Raw genomic sequence first — 7,472 nt, 5'->3', positions numbered from 1 at the left:
AATGTGGGCCTCCGACTGCATAGCCGTCCTTCGCCTGAGGAAGGATCTATGGTGATAAGCAAAATATACATCAGTATGGTCATGGGCCACGGCCGATTCAGGCACCCTCTCCTCTGTCCAGAGAGCAATCAGGGGGATTTCTCCTTGGACCTGGGATCCCATATATAATCAAGTCTCCTGTAAACCCTAAAATGGCTCCCTTAGTTGAAATATATTGTTCCCTGATCCCATATTCATCCTACCTCCCTCCCCCCCCATCCCCGGCCACCAAGCTTTCCCCGTTCCTCCCCTACTCCCTTCTCTCTAGTCCTCTCCCCCTCCATCGACCCTCCCACCCCCTCAATAATGCTTTTTATAAGATCATTTTTCCTTTAGGAGAGCATCCAGTCTAGGGCCAAGTATTTGCACTAGTTCCTGTGCCACTTTAGTTTTCATCAATCTGGACTGTTTCCAGCCCCTCTTTTGCATTCCATAACATTAATGTTTCCTTTCGGGTTTTTGAGAAAGAGTTTCTCTGTGTAACAGTTCTGGCTATCCTGGAATCTGCTGGCCTCGAACTCAGAACCTGCCTCTGCCAAGTGCCAGCACCACTAATAATTTTGAAAAAAAATATCCCCACATGCTTTGCTCATTGTTATGAAAATTGTTTCATTTGGAATTTGTCTTGTATCTTGATTAGATTCTGGTCATATATTCTTTGCCAGAAAAACAATGCAGACAGTATAATGCTTTTCTTAAAGTATCACATCTAGGGGACTGGAGATATGGCTTAGTTGTTAAGAGCACTTGCTGCTCTTCTAGAAGACTAGAGTTTAGTTCCCAATCCCCACATCAAGTGGTTCATAACTGTCTGTAACTTCAGCTCCAGTGGATCTGGCACTATGGCCTCTGGTGGCACCTGCACTCAAATATACAAATACACACGTATGCACACAATTTAAAATAAATCTTTACAGTATCATATCTGGAGGTCTTTGGTATCCATCTGTCCCTCAGAAATGAGATTAATTTATATTACCCAACTTCTGCTAGTATAGTATCACTGGATTCTACCATCTAGCATATATGCAGTATTGATGGACATACTTCAACTTCATACAAATATCACACTTCTCATCAAAACGTCATTGTAGATTTAGAATTCACTAATCATTCTTGCTTGAGCTGATCTTCACTATAAGGGGTAGAAGATGATGATTTCTCCCCAGTACCAAATTCATACTGACCTCCTAGCTCTTGATAGTCCACAATAAATAGAAGCTTTCTCCTCTCCTCTACTTATCTGTGCATCCATCTTCTAGATATCTGTCTTCTGATCAGTATAGACCCATGAATTCTTATGTTTATGCCGTCATTTCTTCTAGAACACAATCCGAGAATAGAGTCATGTGAGGAAATTTCTGAGTGCTTGTGGTAGTTTGAATGTAATTGGCCCCCATAAGCTCATAGGGAGTGACACTATTAGGAGGTGTGGTCTTTTTCAAGTAGGTGTGACCTTATTGGAAGAAGTGTGTCACTGTGGGCTCAGGTTTTGAGGTCTCAAGCCTCCCTCAGTGTGACTTTCAGACCATTTTCCTGTTGCCTGCAGGATGTAGGACTCTCGGCTCCTTCTTTAGCACCATGTCTTTCTGCATGTCGCCAAGATGATAATGGACTGAACCTCTGAACAGTAAGTGAGCCCCCTCAGCTAAATATTTTCCTTTATAAGAGTTGCCCTGGTCATGGTCTTGATGGCCTGAGCATGAGTGTAGAATTATTTAATGGATCATGAGCCACTTACCTGTAGGTACAACACTCAAGAATATGGTTCCCTTTCCTCTTTCAGTAACCATTAACTGCCTATAGCTCCTCCGAGATGGATGGGGCCTCAAAAGCTCCTCCTCCTTAATGACAGGGTACTGATGGGGCCCATGTTATGAAGATTTGTGCATGTAACCACAGCTGTGTGTTCCTGCTTGCAACGGCCGTGTCTTATCCAGATGACTGTGTTGTAGAACAAACCTCCCAATCCTGTAACTCTTATATTCTTTCCACTGTCTCTTCCATTAGAACATCCTTCTAAGGGCTAGAATCAATTGTATTCCTCTTTGTTAAACATTGCAGTGGCCCTTCTCCCTGGGATATTGTATTTCCCTACTCTATCTAACTAGGAAGCTACTATGCAAATTACTTTAGCCAGTAGAATGTAGACAGAAATAATGTCTGCCACTTCTGAAGAGAAACCCCAACTGCCAGCTATGTGTTCATCCCTTCTTTGCCCAAAGGCAAAGAGAGTTTTAGATAGGGTCTATTCTAAGACTATCACGAAAGAAAAAAAGATGAATAAGCATCTGGAAAAACGTGCTTTTGTCAGGGTTCTCTAGAACTGCAGCGCTTATGGAATGAATCAATCCCCCCGCCCCAGAATGACTTACAGGCTTGAGGTCCAGCTAATCCAACAATGGCTAGCTGTAAATGGAAAGTCCAAGAATCTAGTAGCTCAGAACCACAAGGCTGGGTGTCTCAGTTTGTCTTCTGTATATGCTGGGATACCAAAGACAGGAAATGGGGCTAAGCTATCAAACCTCAAGGCTCATCCCTGGTGACTCATTTTCTCCAACGAGGTTCCATGTCTTAAAGGTTCTCGAACCTTTCAAAATAGCACAAACAGTTGAGGGTTAAATGTTCAAACACATGAGCATACAGTGGGCATAACACGTGCACATCATAGCAGGTACCTACCTGGAGACCATCAGGAATCTAGGAAAGTCAACAAAAAGGACAGCAAGTATCTTTTGAATACCTGGAAAATCTTGTTTATAAGGCCCCAAGCAAATGATGGAATGGACTAGGTTAGTGGCAATGGGATAATAGTTCTTGTAATTTGGTCATAATTATTAGTGTGGTGACATCTCTATCGTAAACTGCTAAGATTTGGAAATTATTCTACAAAGGACAGTTGGATATAGCTTAATATTAGAACACTTGCCTAGTAAGATCTAGATTCAATACGCAGCATCACAAAGAGAGTGGGGAGAGGGTTGAAAAAGAAAAGGATGTAAAAGATTATGCAGATTGTATTTTGAGGAAAAACTTTCATACTATTCTGATGTGTTCTGTAGGAAGACTAGTCAACACTCAAAAGAGTTTGAAAAATACTGAATTAGATAGTATCAAGCCGGTTTCTTTGCCAAAGATTTTCTCAGATCACTGGATGTGCTAATGGGGGACTGAGTCCAATGGGCAGTAAATCCGGACCAGGCTGCAATAACAAATTGCTCCACAACCTCACCGGCTTCTAGCAACAAAGCTTAATCACCACCTGTTTTCCAGCACATCATCTACACTTTGGGACCCAAAATGGAGGAATAGGATATTTTAGCTGTAGAAATTTTTGTCTTTGGTTATGATCAAATGTATAACTCTTAAACGTACAGCTCTGTGAGAATAAACAGACAACAGCATAAGAAACAATCAACTACGTGGAATCCTGCTGTAATCACACACAGCTCCACATCAACCTGCCCAATCACATCCTCCCCTAGCCGGAAGAATCTGTTAGACCAATTTCTATCATGTTAGATCAATCACTTATTCTACAACTATAACTTCATATATGAAATTATGTAGTATACAGGCTAGGGCCTGACTTTTCAAACTCAAGATTAGATATTTGAAATTTTGCTATAATTCATGTAAATTATCTATTTATTTTCATTGTATAAACTAGTCTACAATGAAAGCATGCTGGAATCTGTTCATATGTTTGCCTGCTGATGAGTATTTGGGTTATTCTGAGTATGGGTTACTATGATATTCAGTTCCCGTGATGGCTATTCTTGGTTGTCAACTTGACTATATTGGAAATGAACTACAATCCAGAAATGGAGGATACGCCAGTGAGAGATTTTCTATTTGCTTTGAATCCACTCTAGTCTGGACCTTTGAGACAGAAAGACACACTTTTGATGCGCATCTTGAGGGAGGAAGCCACACCTTCTGCTGGAAGTCTATATAAGTACATGGAAGAAAGAAGCTTCTGCTTCTTGCCTGCTTGCCCTCACATGCCTAGCAATCCCACCCCTTCACTGGCATTGGAGCCTACTTCTTTCTGACTGCTGAGACGAGGGGACTATCCACTTCCTATTCCTGTTCTCTACACCAGGATAGACTGGATCCCTCTGACCAGAAGTCCAAATAAATCCCTCTCCTTTTAAGTTGCTTTTTGATCAGAGTAAGAAGAAAAGTGACAGACCATTACATGTACTTGCTACGTGAACTTCCACCTTCCATTATTGACCATTTAAGGCCTCATGGGACCGATGCTATATAAGACTGGGTTAAAAATGCAGGACACCCTGTTGGTACCAGTAGGTCAGAGAGTGCTTGAATGGAGCTCCTTCAGCCTTAGGCACTGACCAACTTCTTAGTGTTTCAGAACCTTCATCAGAGCAGACACAGGGCAGACAGCACTCTCTAATCTCCTTATCTCCAACTATCTTCTCTTTTTGCCTCCAAATGAGAATTACCAAAAATAAACTCCAGAAAAGCAGTCGTGCAAGTATCCATAGCTCGACGATTCTGTCAACAAACGAACTCCTTGTTTAAAAGATGCCAACTTTGACATTTTGCTTCGTGATGGTCCTTCATGCTTTCTCCACAACTACTCAGCAGAGTCAAAGTGCAGAGATGAGGGAAGTTAGGAACAGCAGTTCTGGTGTCATAGGGCACTGAAAAGAGTACCAAAATTGATGATTGTTCCCATATTTAATTCAAGGACACTGAGTCACTGGGATGAAGAAGTAGCCATTATCTTTATGCTGTAGTCTAGGTGGAATTAAGTTTTTATCTTTTCTGAATTTTATTCTTTGATAATCACTTGCATACATGTATGTAATACATTTCTTCCCACCCACATCAACGTCATTCCTCACTCCCTGCCTCCCACCAAGTCCCTAACTCACGTTTATTTTTTTGTCTTGTTTGTGGTTTCAGAGTTAAGGGCCTTTTCTTTCTTTCTTTCTTTCTTTCTTTCTTTCTTTCTTTCTTTCTTTCCTTCCTTCCTTCCTTCCTTTCTTCCTTCCTTCCTTCTTTCCCTCCTTTCTTTCTTTTTCAAATTTGTGGTACAATATTTAAATATCCAGCCCCATCTACAAGGAATTCTTTGAAAAATTTTCTACCACTGGAGTCATGTTAGCATCCTTAGCTTCAGTCCCATTGAGCCCTTGTGGGAAAGAAAATCTTCAGTAGTAAGCTTATAAGTAGAAAGAGAGGAAAGTAGATGGGAGAGGTGATGGAAGGAATGAGGGAATAATAAATCTGATTCTGAAAGTAGCTCTCAATTTAAAATCCAACTGGAAATAAGACCTGTAATCAAATTCAGAAAAAATGGTACAAACTGTAGGTAGCTCACTGGTGGAACATGTGCTTAGCATCATGAAACGGAGCCTTGGTTCCTTCCCAGCAGAAGAAAGAAAGAAAAAAAGAGAGAAGAAAAGAAATAAAGAGATGGGAGGGGCTGGGGCGATGGTGCAGTTGACAAAGGGCTTGCTGTGCAAACAGGAGAACCTGAGATCAGGCCCCCAGTGCTCAGGTACAAGGTGAGTGTTATGATGCATGTCATAACCTCAGCAATGGTATAGGGGAGTTGAGAGACAGGTAAACTCCCAGCGCCCATTGGCCAGCCAGGCTAGCTGAATGGATAAGTACTAGGTTCTTTGCTCTCAAAGAGCCTGCTTCAAAAAATAAGGTGGAATGAAACTGAGGAAGACCTATGTTGACCTCTGGCCTCCACACATCCATATACACACATGTACTTTCACCTATGTACATACAACCAGCATATGAATATAGTTATACCACAGATGAGGGAGAGAGAAGAAAAATAATGAATGAATTGAATCAACCAACACAGGTTCTTTAAAAGTAATTTCACCATGATTTTAATCAGCAAAATTTGAAAAGAAGTGTTTTCCAAAGTTTTTTCATATTTAATTATCACACTTTGGTGGTATGCATAGAGGAAGGTAAGGAAAGTAACTTTGACTTCACGGTTTCAATCTGGCAATGCTGCCAGGTCAAAGTGGGGAGCCACATTTTGTCTAAAACACATAAACTTTGCAGTTATTTGGTTATGATTTTTGATCTGGATTCAAGCATCACTTCCCTAAGACTCACTTGAAAAAAGTCGGCTGAAGTCATCAAGGGTTAACACATTATTTTTGCGGACATGCTTCTTACGCACACGAGAGTAGCTTTCCCTGGCAAAGCATTGCCTTTATGACAGTTCATGGCTTCTCATCATCCTTTGTCCCTCTTACCCTGTCATCTCTGCTTTGGTTAATAGTTGATTCTGGTGATGCCCAGGAGTGAGATTTCTTTCAGAAGGTAAGTACTGCCTCCTTCCATTGACTCTTTCCTGCAGCAGACCTCTGGCTGAGTTGCCTCAATTTCTTTATTGAAACTTCATATGAAACAACACCATCTCCAGCTCCTGGGTGCTCTTCATATGCCTGTGAATAGCTCTTTGAGAGTCATAAAGACCAGAGAGCCAAAATGCTTTGTTCTGCCACATCCTACTAAGCATACTTTCATCCAAATGGCATGCAACTGGCTCCAGACTTGCCTGGGGTTGGGCACCCATAAACACGTTGAGACAATTCATCTGCCTGCTGTTGACTATCACTTTCACTTATTAAGCCAGGTTGCTGTTTGAATAGAAAATTGGAAAGTTGTTAAATCTTTGAAGAAAAAAAATTGAAGAGGACACCAGAAAGTGGAAAGATCTCCCAGGCTCTTGAGTAGGTAGAATTAACATAGTAAAAATGGCAATCTTCTCAAAAGCAGTCTACAGATCAATGCAATGGCCATCAAAATCTCAGCAAAATTCTTCACAGACCTAGAAAGAACAGTACTCAACTTCATATGAAAAAAATCAAAAAACCCAGGATAGCCAAAACAATCCAGTACAGTAAAGGAACTTCCGGAGGCACCACAATCCCTGACTTCAAACTCTACTACAGAGCTACAGTACTGAAAATAGTCTAGTATTGGCATGAAAACAGGCAGGAGGACCAATAGAACTGAATTGAAGACCCAAATATCAATTCACACTCCTATGAACACCTGATTTTTGACAAAGAAGCAAAAAAAATATAAAAATGGAAAAAAAGCATCTTCAACAAATAATGCTGGCATAACTGGATATCAACATATAGAAGAATGAAAATAGACCCATATCTATCACCATGCACAAAATTTAAGTCCAAATGGATCAAAGACCTCAACATAAAGCCAACCACACTGAACCTCATAGAAGAGAAAGTGGGAAGTACACTTGAACGCATTGGCACAGGGAACCACTTCCTAAATATAACCCCAGCAGCACAGACACTGAGAGAAACAATTAATAAATGAAACCTCTTGAAACTGAGAAGTTTCTGTAAAGAAAGACACGGTCAACAAGACAAAATAGCAGTCAACTAAATGGTAAA

This window comes from Myodes glareolus, chromosome X (assembly GCF_982192425.1).
Source record: "Myodes glareolus chromosome X, mMyoGla1.1, whole genome shotgun sequence".
Classification (NCBI taxonomy): Eukaryota; Metazoa; Chordata; class Mammalia; order Rodentia; family Cricetidae; genus Myodes; species Myodes glareolus.
Note: the sequence above shows the minus strand (reverse complement) of the source record.